Source organism: Panthera leo, chromosome B2 (genome assembly GCF_018350215.1).
Source record: "Panthera leo isolate Ple1 chromosome B2, P.leo_Ple1_pat1.1, whole genome shotgun sequence".
Lineage (NCBI taxonomy): Eukaryota > Metazoa > Chordata > Mammalia > Carnivora > Felidae > Panthera > Panthera leo.
In genome coordinates, this window is record NC_056683.1 from 93778243 (window position 1) to 93791618 (window position 13376).

Genomic DNA, 13376 nt, shown 5'->3' on the forward strand with positions numbered 1-13376 from the left:
AGATGTTTATTTTCCCCTAGAATCTCAAGTTAGAAGGGCAGTATGAGCTAGAGTCTCATGACTGTCTTCCTTGGCCAGGTGGATGAAGTCACTTAGTTCTTAAATTTTTTTTTGTAATTTTTATTTACTTTTGATGGGGGGGGGTGGTGGGGAGAAGAGAGCACAAGTGGAGGAGGGGCAGAGAAAGAGGGAGACACAGAATCTGAAGCAGGCTCCAGGCTCTGAGCTGTTAGCACAGAACCCGACACGGGACTCGAACTCATGAGCTATGAGATTGTGACCTGAGCCAAAGTCAGACACTTAAGTGACTAAGCCCCTGAAGTCACCTGTAATAAGAAAAACTAAAGCAAAAATGCAAAGAGTAACATAATTGAGAAAGACAAAAGAGAGAATCCACACTGTTCTCTGAATCCATACTGTTTGAACTTATGGATGTGGCCAGGCCACAACTGAGGGCACATTTGTCCTTCTTTGTTATGTAAGTCAACAAATTATTTTTCTTTTGGGGGAGTGGGTGCTTAAATCATTTGAACTGGATTTCTGTCACTTGCAACCAGAATATCGACTAATTTAGCGTCATATGCAAAGTATATGACAGAATTCTTAAATTCATATTCTTAGAAGCTGAACAGAGGCTTTAGAGAGTGAAGAAGACAGATGATTTGGATTCTTTTTAAAATTGGATTTATAATTCCAAATGATAAGATATTTTTAAAAGATATAAGTAATATTTGTGAAAGGTAGAAAGATACCAGTAAAAATTAATATGCATGTACTTACTACCCAATTTAAAAATATCTACCAGTGCCTTTGATGGCCCATAAGACCTTCCCCAATTACTCCTCTGACTATTTCCACTCACCCACCCAAAGGTAATCACTGTGAACTTTGTAATTGTCCTTCTCTCACTTTTCCATATAATTTGGGTGTTTTTTTCTGGTAAACTGTAGAAAAAGTAATTGGAGGAGGCTAGTCTGAAGACTAGCAGACAGGGGTAGGAGACAGGATAACTCTGAGCTCAACTTATCATCATTTGTGTGTGCTTTGGGTTGCCACTAGATCATGTTTCATCAAATAAAATGTAGGCAACTGATAAATGTATAAAATTATGTTGCTTTTTTTCTGTTCTTTTTTTTTTTTTTTTTTTTTTTTTGAGAGAGAGAGCAAGTGCAAGTGAGGGAGAGGGGCAGAGGGTGAGGGTGAGAGAATCAAGAAGGTTCCACCCTCAGTGCAGAGCCCAACACAGGGCTCAACATGGGGTTTGATCCCATGTCCCTGGGATCATGACCTGAGCAGAAATCAAGAGTCGGATGCTCAATGAACTGAGCCAGCAGATGCCCTTAAAATTACATTTTTTGAAAGTAGAAAAAGCATCTTGCCCAGTTATTCCAGCACAGAAATGAGCTTTGGGTTTGGGGTAGGGACACAGAGGGTAGTAGATTTGCTACCTGCCTCACCAGTGACAACCAGAAAGGGAAGGAGAAAAGAAGAACAAGGAAAGGAAAGGAAAGGAAAGGAAAGGAAAGGAAAGGAAAGGAAAGGAAAGGAAGGTACAAACAATTCTGTTTCATGCTATATCCTTTCTCAACATGTAAAAAACCTACCTGACACATAGTATGGTGTTTCTCATGACTTTATATAGGACTGTCCTTTTCCTTCTATCAAATTCATTTTAAATGAATCACAAGAATTAAAGAAGGAATAGTCCAGAGAAGTAATCCCTAATTATAAAATTTTGTGCAGTATGGCACTGAGTTGTAGGTCCATAGGAACGGAGTTTCCCAGTGTAAGTGGAACCTTCCTTTCACATCCTCACATTCTTGCTGGTTCACAAAATGAGAACTTCTGCTCTAGCTGTAGACACTGTAGCTACATGGATGCTACTCACTGGCTTCTAGTAGGAGGGACATTTTTCCTCTGTGTTTTGTGATGAGAGCCTGATGTTCAGTAGTTCACTTTTCACCATTGGATGGATCAAAGGGTTCAAGGCTGCTACATACGAGTGGCCTCTCACTCAGGTTCTCTAAGCCCAACAGGTATGAGTGGGCCATAGTACTTCAAGGAGATGGCAGGGGAAATACCACTCTGCAGGCCCAACCCATCCTCCATTCATGTCCGAAACTTGTTGGGGAGGGAGTAGGAAGCCCTCATTTTGGCCCCACATTCTCCAGTTTTATCCATAATAAAATTCCCATGTCTATTTCTGTGTTTTATTCTCATTGTCCATTTCCTGTGTCTATTTCTCAGTTGGTTCAGAACTCAGAGGGGAGATGGAATTGACTGAATGGCCCCCTTGAAACCCCAACATACAACATCTCTCAAATTATATAATTTAATTAAATATTTCTGAGACTGTCTCATAAATCATAGAAAATTTTCTCTCCACATGAAGAAATTAAATGGTACAAATGAATATATAAGATGATTCTGAAGAGTAGGAAAAAAGACAGACATGTAAACTCTATGAAAATAAATCTTATCCCTACTCATAAAGTCTTCAATGAAACAATATGATTTTTACCCTCCTGTTTTTCTATAAGCCATAGTCTCCTCAAATACAGATTCAGGATTTGTAATGCTCTCCAGACTCCATGCAACAATCTCCAAATACTTAAATCAGCAAAACAAATTTACCCATGAACAGCCTAGGAGCTGCCAGCATCAATTAAAAATAAGTGGTGTATAACAAATTGATGAAGGATAATTTTGATGCAACACCATTTCAGTTTATACAATGCCTTCCATCTCTAAAAATAAGCAGACCTGAATAACAAAAAAAAAATCCCTAAGAAACAAACAAACATTTGTTCCATTCAATAAGAACAAATTGCTTTTATGTTATCTGAAAGGGTTTAGTCAAACAGAAATATTGGCACTGAACCACAACATTTGAATATTTTGGCAGAAGTGCTTTTAAACCATTCCTCTACATAATTTAATAAAAATGGCACTACCATTGGAAAAATAATGGAACAGAAAACTTTGCAACATACAATCAAGTTACCATAAAATGTGAACATTATAAAAGCAGTTAAGCTTTATTATGTTGTTCATGGTTTATATGGGACCTACTCTTTAATGCCCTTGAAACTATATTTTTTAAAAGATGAGTTTTAAAATAACATGACTTCAAATGCTACAAAATAAAAGTTTCTATTTTAAAACCATTGTCTCCAAATAAATAAGGAAGAGCTGTTTCTAAATAAGCCCAGAAATCTTTACGTAGTCAGTACTTTTCAGGGCCAGTTTCTCACCTTGCACTCCAAGTTTGGGCATCTTCTCATTAGTTCCTATTATGATTGCTCCAAATCTTTTCCATGTTTCCCAGGCTCTAGTGCTGTGTTCTCCACCAGACTCATAGTGATGAACCTGTGATACTAAGACTAAGAAACACCTCTCATCTTCTCTTCCTCTCTTCCCCCAAATGTCTGGAGAAGCTCTTCCTTTATTCCACTTTGCCCTCTACCTGTTCCAATTCCCTTCTCACTCGCAACAGCCTCTACACAGACTTCTCCCTGCCCTCTTCCAGTGATGCTCAGGGCCCCTCTTTTCCCTTTCTCTGACAAACCATGTGACAGATTTGGATCAAATCCAAATCCCAAAATCACTCTCCTACAGCAGCCACCGAGGTCATGCAAGTAAGAGAAATGAGCTGGTAGAAAGGATAACCATCAGGGACAGGGGGTCAAGAAAGCACATTATTTTCTAAAATGGACAACCAATTGTTGCAAGAGGAAGCAAAGGCCATTGTTGTCAGATCTCCCAGTTTTTTCAAGAGAAAGAAAAAATTATGTTTTATGTGAAACCTCCCAATTTTTAAATATTGAAAACTAATTTTTTTTAGTCTTTGAACACTGTGGAGCACAATGACGTGCAGGTCAGCTAAAGCACAGCGTGAAGCACGTGTGTAGCTAGTCTCTTGCCTCTGTCTACACTTAATACCTCCATGACTCCAGTGTCTTTACCTGTTTTGCAGTTTGGCTTCCAACCACATCACTATACTGAAACTCAATGCAACACTCTCTGGCTTCTTCTCATTCCTTACCATCCCTAAATTGCCACAACATTGGACATCAGTGATTGACGCTGATGACCAACTCACGCTCCTGGAAGTCCCCTCTCTTGGTGTCTATGACATCGTGTTTTCATGGTTCTCTTCTTCCTTCTCTGACTTTCTCAGGCCCACTGTCTCCTCTTCACCTCCCACATCTATCTATACTACCCTATAGTGTAGTATAAGGAGGTTCACATGGAGCGAATGCCTACACAATAAATTCCACAGGGCAGTTTCTGAGAGGACAGTATCGTAAGGTAAGCATCAATCATGCTTCTCAGGGGAGATATTTGGCAGTGTTTCTGACCCTTGGATGCACATTAAAATCACCTGGAGTGGAGGGCCTTAATTGGCCTGGATTGTAGCCTGGCCTCAGGATGTTTTAAAAGCTCCCCAGATGATTCTAATGTGCAGCAAAGCAGAGCACCTCTAGTATACTTGGTGACTAAGTAAGTGGGTGACTATTCAAAATTGATGACACTCACCTTGTGCAAACTGCTGCTTTCAGGGTATGCCAGACAGTGTGGCTCCACATACTCATCCAACAAGGATTTCTGAGTGCTAACAAGTGCCCTGCACCATGGCCCTAAAGGAAGGCAATGGAACTGGCCAAGCCAGCACTAGTTGCTAAAAGCATCCTCTCTCTGAGTATATCCTGTATAATGTGAATAAACTTTTCAGTGAAAACAAGCTGTTTGCTTCAATGGAATATAATTTATAGAAACTTCTCTTATACCAAAATTTGCCCTTGGCTTATAAATAGGAACTTTCCAAATCTATTTTCTCTCTCTCCAATTCTGAATACCCTTATCAAATTTATTTCTGCATTTCCAACTATTTGGTGGACATTGCTGTTTTTCTTCTCTCTACTATCCAAATCTTCTCCTCTTCCCAATTTCCATTATGATGTTTCCATTCCCACTGGAGTGTGAAATCTTGACCCAATCCCTGACTCCTCCTTCTAACTTCTCCTTTATATCTAATACTGTTTCTTCTCTCACTCTGTTACTGCCATCTCACTGTATCTCCCCATTCCCACCATACCTTCCAACTTAAGACACTGCTACTTCATACTTGACCTAAGGCAAAGGTCTTTAGTACTCTCACTGTTCCCAGCCTGTTCCTTAACTGGTCCATTGGGCTCCATCATTGTGTTTCCCCCTTCTTACAAATCTTTGTTGCATCTTGAAGGAATAGACAGCCTGGGTCTGCTGAGCTATTGTACCCATTCCCTTGAGTAAAGACTCAGAGACGTGCTGACCCATTCTGGAACAGTTTCTTGTACCTGGTGAACAGGAAAACCCAAGCTAGACTCTACTGTGTGGTAAGGTAGGTGGCTATGAAATCCACCCCCCCTTGCCCCCCAAGAATGCAAAGGTGAGCCTCTCACTCCTGGTCAAAACCTCACCCTCAGAAATAGATTGAGTAGTTAGGAGTAACTTCTACAGGAACTTTGGGAGAATGATGCCTCCACTTGGGAACACGCCAGTCTCCTGTTTTATGTAGTTATTTCCAAACGGGGATATTTCTGGATCCTTTGCCAGTAAGAACTTTCATCCTCTTGTTGCATCTATTGGCATCTTTCTGTATTCCATATCACCCTCCCAAAGCGACAGTCCCACAGATTCCAATACTCAATAATTAAGATCTATTTTTCTTAGAGCTGGTATCCTAGGCCCTTCCCAATCTGGCTTCACCATCCTTCTGGCCTTGATTCCCACTACACCTTTATTTTTACCCTGTACTCTGGTCTCAATAGGCTGCTTGCAACATTCATTAAGGCCAATAAGAGTCTGAATCACTAAGATGCCCCATCCTAAAAAGGGAATGGCCTTTTATATTTTCCATTTACTGAACTAAAAAAACACAACATTTCTGAAGCTAAAACTAGAGCATAATGAGAAATGTTGGAGATTATCATGAAAAGTTATTCTTGATGATTTTAATAAAAGTTCTGTCCATTTCTCACTTTAACATTACGACTATAATTTTATATAACACTTGATAATGTGCTTTGCATATATTATCTCTCTAATACATACAATCATCCTGTGAACACCTACAGGTGAGAAAGTGGACACACAGATATTATTTTTATTTTCCCAAGGTCGCACAGTGTATTGGTGGCACAGATGGTTCCCAGTCCCATTTGTCATAATTTTAAAATTCTATGAACATTCTACTACCTGGTCTTGCTTTATTTACTAATATAAACCTCCACACTGTTCACCAAAACTTACAATGAGAATTAATACAAAAAAATACCTATCTTTGAGAATTTCAATGCTAAGCTTTCTTGATACTGTTCTGACTCTTTTAGGGCTGTAATAAGGAGAATATGTCTCTCTGTAGATTAGTATCATTAGAAACATCATATATTCAATGAAGACTGTCCACAGATGGAGAAAAGAAAGCTTGTAAAAGGCACTGGAACTGAACAAAAAAGATAGTAATGAAAAGGTAAGAAGACAAATAGCATTTCAGTGATTACACTGTTCAGCACAGAAAGCTGTCCATCATTAAATATTGGCCTCTTTATGTTGTTATGCAAAAATCTAATTGCACCATTTACCTTCTATTGTGCTGTAGAGAGAACAAAAGAGCCAAGCATCATTTCTTTATTACTGTCATTTGCCATGGATTCCAACACTAGAAGGAAGAAGTAGAGATAATGTAGAACTGCAAGAATCTACTCTGTTCTAATACTGGTGAAGATAAATGTGTGTCTCCAGGAAAACCTTTGGCATATGGATGGGATAGGGGCTGGGAACAGCTGAAGTGAGTGAAGGAGGCATGAGATGAACTCTCAAGGCCTGTCTCATGGCACACTGCTTGGAGGGCTCAAATGGCTCAAATTAAAAGTAGTCAAATATGAATATTTTTCACAGAAACAAATTTTACTCACTTGTAAAAAAGAAATGCTTCTCAAATCTTTGACTTAGCTATTCCACTTCTAGGAATTTACCTAAGAAGAAGAAATACACAGGGATACCTGGGTGGCTTAGTCGGTTAAGCATACAACTTCAGCTCAGGTCATGATCTTGCAGTTCCTGAGTTCGAGCTCCATGTCAGGCTCTGTGCTGATAGCTCAGAGCCTGGACTCTGCTTCAAATTCTGTGTGTGTGTGTGTGTGTGTGTGTGTGTGTGTGTGTGTGTGTGTGTCTGCCCCTCCTCTGCTCGCTCTCTGTCTCTCAAAAATAAATAAACATTAAAAAACATTTTTTTAAGAAGAAATACACAGACACATTCACACACACAGACACATTCACACACAAACAGACACAGAGTCACTCATACCTATGTGATAACAGTAGTTGCATAAGACGAGGATGGCAGAGGGAAGACAAGGAGAGGTTAAAGGAGATTTAATTTTTACTGTGTCCTGTGGTCCCTTTGCATTTTTATCATATAAACACCTATTATATATATGAAACTACCTAAATAAACAGGATTATTCTTAATTCATGCTTCAAATACACATAGTCTATAACCCAGAAATGTCTCTTTAAACTTATTTACAAATAAGCACCAAAATCTGTACAAGGGTATTTGGTGCAGTAGTATTTATTATACAAAAATCAGACTGAATCTAACTTCCAGTCAGCAGAAGAAGAGTTTGATAAATTCCAGCACATCCATTCAATGTAAAACTCTGCAGCCATGAAAAGGAATAATATATCTACATGCAGAATACTCTGCAAAAAGCAGAAAGCCTAACTCACCTACCCATATTAATCAGCCTTGTTCTTTGTTCATAAATCTGAACAATCAAGAATTAACAGTATATAAGGAATAGCAACAATCTAAAAGAGAAGGACCAATAGAAGCAAAGAAAACAACTAAACTGGCATGGAGGGAAGTCACTTGCTATTCCCAGAGATATGTGAGATAATAATACAACCTCCACCCCCTAAAAATAAGGAAATGGAAAACAAATTGTTCTTAGAAACCAAAACTATGATTGATAAATATAAAAAAGATCCTATGTATTATGCAATCAAAACAAAAAAAGGGGCGCCTGGGTGGCTCAGTTGGTTAAGTGTCAGACTTCTGCTCAGGTCATGATCTCACAGTTCACAAGTTTGAGCCCCTACATCAGGCTCTGTGCCAACAGCTCAGAGCCTGCAGCCTGCTTCAGATTGTGTCTCCCTCTCTGTCTGCCCCTCCTCCACTCGTGCTCTGTCTCTCTCTCTCTCTCTCTCAAAAATAAATAAACACAAAAAAAATTTTAAAGAGAGAAAATATGAAAGAAAAATTGATACACAGAGGATAAATCTTTAAGAACACATATTTACCTAATAAAAGTTCCAGAAAGTAAGAACAAAAAAGAAACAGACATAAAATAATCAAATAAACAGTTGAAGAAAATCTCCCAGAGCTGAAGACATAAGACTTCATAGTTGCAGTCCCAGTGACAGCCAAACAGAAGAAATGAACAGACTCTTAGGAAATTAAGAACCCCAAAAATAAAGAGAAAATTCCAAAAGACTTTCCTGAGGATGAAACAAACCAACAAAAACAAGTTTCTTACATAGGAATGAGACACAGAATCACAGGGAATTCATTATCAGTTATACTAAATGCTAGAAGATAGCCAAATGATGACTTCAAATTCAGTGAAATTAATTTTGAATCTGAAATTCAGTACCCAGAAATCTAATCAAATGTGAGGGTAACATAGATATATCTTCAAACATAAAAAAAAAAAAACTGAAGCAATTAAGCAATCCTTATCAAAATAACACCAGCATTCTTCACAGAGCTAAAACAAACAATCCGAAAATTCATATGGAACCAGAAAAGACCCCAAATAGTCAAAGCAATCCTGAGAAAGAAAAAAATCAAAGCTGGAGGCATCACAATTCCAGACTTCAAGCTGTGTTACAAAGCTGTAATCATCAAGACAGTAAGGTACTGGTGAGGTGTTGGTTGGGGGGGATGGGCTAAATGGGCAATGGACTTTAAGGAGGGCACTTGTTTGGATGAGCACTGGGTGTTATACATAAATGATGAATCACTAAATTCTATTCCTGAAATCATTATTACACTATATGTTAACTGACTTGAATTTAAACTTAAAAAATAATAATTAATATTAAAAAAAAGAAAATTTCCAAAAAAAAAAATCCTGAGACAAATCTAAATTAGTTTTAATTGGGCCTTTTAGATGGCCACTTAAGCACTTACTTTTCCTAAACGATCTGTTCTTTACAACTAAATATGCAACCTGTTGCCTTCTAATTTCTTTAATTCCCTCTTCTTTTCTCAGGAGAGAGTTCTGTATAATTGAGTATGCTATACCTAGATGAACCCAATCAAATGACTCAGACTTTGGTGTAGGAAGATAAATATCAGTGAGATTCTGTAGGGATAGATAATGTCAAAGATACATTTAGGAAGTGTCTACTTAAAGTTTTATGAAATCAATGCATTTATGTATTTTTCCTAATGAATTTGTGTAACACGTTAAAATCTTCACAAATACTGAGTTTTAGGACATCATACGATAATATATAATTTGCAAAATTATGTTTAATTTCTTTACATTTTTTTGTTATTTTAATATTCACAAGTGTGCCTATTCCCAAAGAAATTGTATGTGTCTTTATATGAAACAAAATCTTTTGGTATCCTTAAAAAAAAAAAAAAAAAAAAACCTGAAGCAATTAAAAAAAAAAAAAAAAAAAAACAGAGGCAGATTATTTCCCCTGTACTCTACTATGGTTCCCTTTTACCTACTATGGTGGATCCATATTAAAGAAATATTATTATTAAGCAGCAAAACAATCTTAAGATATGATGTCTTTCTTATATAGAAAAGAAGACCAATTAGAAGTATCAAGAGAAACAAAGAAATAAAGAAGAGACTGTGGTACAAATAGTGTCATGGTTTTGAATAATTGACAATGTTAAAAAAAATTAAAGTCCATTTGATCTTTATGCTTAGAATGTTCTTTTATGAACACAAGTTTTATGACATTAAGATGATATCTTCTCCACAGGTCCAATCATACTATTTGGCTCTACAAAGAAAATATTTTTTATTTTATAAAATTATAAAAACTATTGATTCTCAATTTTCAGAATCAACCTACTAACCAACATGGAAAACATAAATATAATTACCAAACAGAACATAAATATATCTTGACAACATAAAATAATAACATATCTGATGATAGCTGGGAGTTAGTTATATGGGTAGGGGGTGCTGGAAAGGATAAGAGCAGGAATTTCCTCATGATAACAGTGGGGATCCAGAATTTTGTCTAATGTTTGCTAGGTCAAGAAACAGGGCTATGTAAATAATTCAAAGTTATAAAAGTAATGAATAAAAAAACCAAAATATAATGAACTCAAATGGGGCTAGTAGGGTGTATATGGAAAATGGCATGGAATCAACTGATAGTGTTTAAAGTTGATAAATCATCTTATGAGTGTTTGAGATATATTTTACATAAAAATTAACTTTAAAGTATTTCTCAATGGCTTCCCCTGGGAAGTGAGGTCAGGCTGTAGGGCAATAAAGTCTTTTCATTTTTCTTTTATTCACATTTATGCTGTTTGAATTTTTACTTCTATGTTCTTAAGCTTTTTTATAGTTTTTTTAAAATGTGCTTATATAAATCAGCTCATAAATTCTAATCAAGACATTTATGTAAGTATTATTATTAATGATAACAGTAATAATGAATAGTAGTTAAATTTTACTCAAGGCTTTTTGCATGCTAAAGGTTTTTTGTTGTTGTTGTTTTTTTTTTTAATGTTTGTTTTTGAGAGAGAGAAAGAGAGACACAGAGCACGAGCAGAGAGAGGGAGGGAGGGAGACACAAAATCTGAAGCAGGCCCCGGGTTCTGAGACGTCAGCACAGAGCCTGACACGGGGCTCGGACCCACAGCCCATGAAATCATGACGTGAACCAAAGTCGGACACTTAGCCTAAACTGAGCCACCCAGGCGCCCCGCATGCTAAAGGTTTAATGAGCACTCCCACTGAACCATCACAATTATGATACAGATACTATTATCTCTGTTGTTTCATGCATAAGGAAACTAACACTTGGAGGTTAAGTAATTTCCCAAGGTAAAAACAGCAAAGACTCCAGGGGAAGTAGTACTCAAACCAGGTCTGCTGACTCCAAAGATAATGCTTCTTTTTTTTTTTAATGTTTATTTATTTTTGAGACAGACAGAGACAGAGACAGAGAGACAGAGAGGGAAGAGGCAGAGACAGAGACACACAGAATCCGAAGCAGGCTCCAGGCTCTCAACTGTCAGCACAGAGCCCGACGTGGGGCTTGAACTCACAAACCGTGAGATCATGACCTGAGCCGGACTGAGCCACCCAGGCACCCCCAAAGATAATGCTTCTAACCACTAAACTCTGCTGCCTGTACTTATCCTGTGATTTTTTAATTTGCAGACCCTATTTTTTCTATCAGCTATATCAGCTCTGACAGATGTTTATCTGAATTCAACGGTGGCTCCTTTGAAGCCGATTCCCAAGACCAACATTTTATATATCAGCTGCACTCAGTGCTAGAAGATGACCACAGATTCAGAGAAGGAGAGAAGAGATAATTCAATACCCAAGGATCTAATCAAATGTAAGGCTGAGGAGCACCTGGCTGGCTCAGTTGGTAGAGCATGTGACTCCTGATCTCTCCGTAACTTCAAGCCCCTGTTGGATGTAGAGATTGCTTAAAGATAAAATCTTTTTTTAAAAATACAAGGTTAGAACAGAGATATTTTCAGACATAAATAAGTCTGAGTTTATTTCCTTTGTACCCTTTCACAAAAAATTGCATGAAGATTTATGCCACATGGGGAATAACAAGTCCCAGCACAATTGGACCACTTGAGTTAGGGAAAAAAAAAAAAAAAATCAGTCCTTCCTCTTACTAGAAGGTTTATAATTAGGAAAACAAAAAAGTCAGCACCCCTAACTTCATATGACAAGTTACTTAGTTACTACTTTTGGCAAACAGGATGGTAATTCCATCATTCAATAAGTGTTTAGAATCACATAGCTGGGTGCTGGGGGATATGGCAGTGAACTACAGACATCATTTTGAGGAGCTCACCATAAACCAAGGAGTTCCTTGAGGGGCACTTGTGGCCCGCTCATCTCAACCAGCCCTCCATGCCTACCATCACACCGTTCTTCTGACTTTTCATGATGATTTTAGTTCTGGGAAAACAAAACTTCAGGCCCTCCACATATTCCTCCCCTTCAAAGGGACTGCTGTCTCAAGTCCATCCTACATAAAAGTTCAGAAACTATTATTATAGCTTAGGATCTAGTGGGGATACACAAACAATTAACCAGAATTATATAATTCATGATACATACATGGGTGATGAAGGATTCTAGTTTTTTAGTATTTATAATATTTTACTATTATATTGTTATATTAAGTGATAGAACAAGAAGTTATGGGCCAAGCAATACAACACAGTTTCAAGGTAAACGATAAGAATAATCAATCACAGGGGTGCCTGGATGGCTCAGTTGGTTAAGCATCCAACTCTTAACTTCAGCTCAGGTCATGGTCTTAGGAGACTGAGCCCCGCATCGAGCTCTCTGCTAACAGCGTGGGGCCTGCTTGGGATTCTCTTTCCCTCTCTCTAAGCTCCTCCCCCATTCATTCTCTCCCCTCAACACACACACACCTCTCTCTCTCACACACAAAATAAATAGGTAAACTTTGAAAAAGAATTCTAAAAAGAATAATCACATTTTTCTTTTTCAACACAGTTTGATTCAGTTATGAATTGTATTTTTACATTTCAAAAGTATTTAAAATCTCCACATTTCTCATATAGGTATATATGCAAAAATCTCTTTGGGAAGTACATGTTTCCATTTACCAACTTCAAACAAGCGTCAGAATAGTACATATTATTAAGATAACATGAAATGCATTCTTTTTTCTGAATCCTTTTCATAAATCCATGACCAGATATTTTGCAGAAGGCTCTTCAGCTTAAAGTAGAAATTCTCTTCTGAAAATAGCTAAAGAAAATTTGAGATGTTTAACCCCTCCTTTATGGGTCACATACAGATATGCTTCAGCCCTCACAGCACAGCTAAACTTTTAGTCATTGACTGCCTTAGTTCCCATTTCCTTCTTTCCCTCAATGCCTTTAAGCTGAGTCCGTTTACCACATTGGTTTACAGAAAATTCATTTGATGGTTCCTCCCAATGCCTTCATACCAAACAGTGAAGTTTGATTAGAGATGTGGAAAATTATGCTACCCATAGTAGAAGTGACCCAAATCCAGCCCTGTCTTCCCCCTTGCTAAAAGGATGCCTTTATT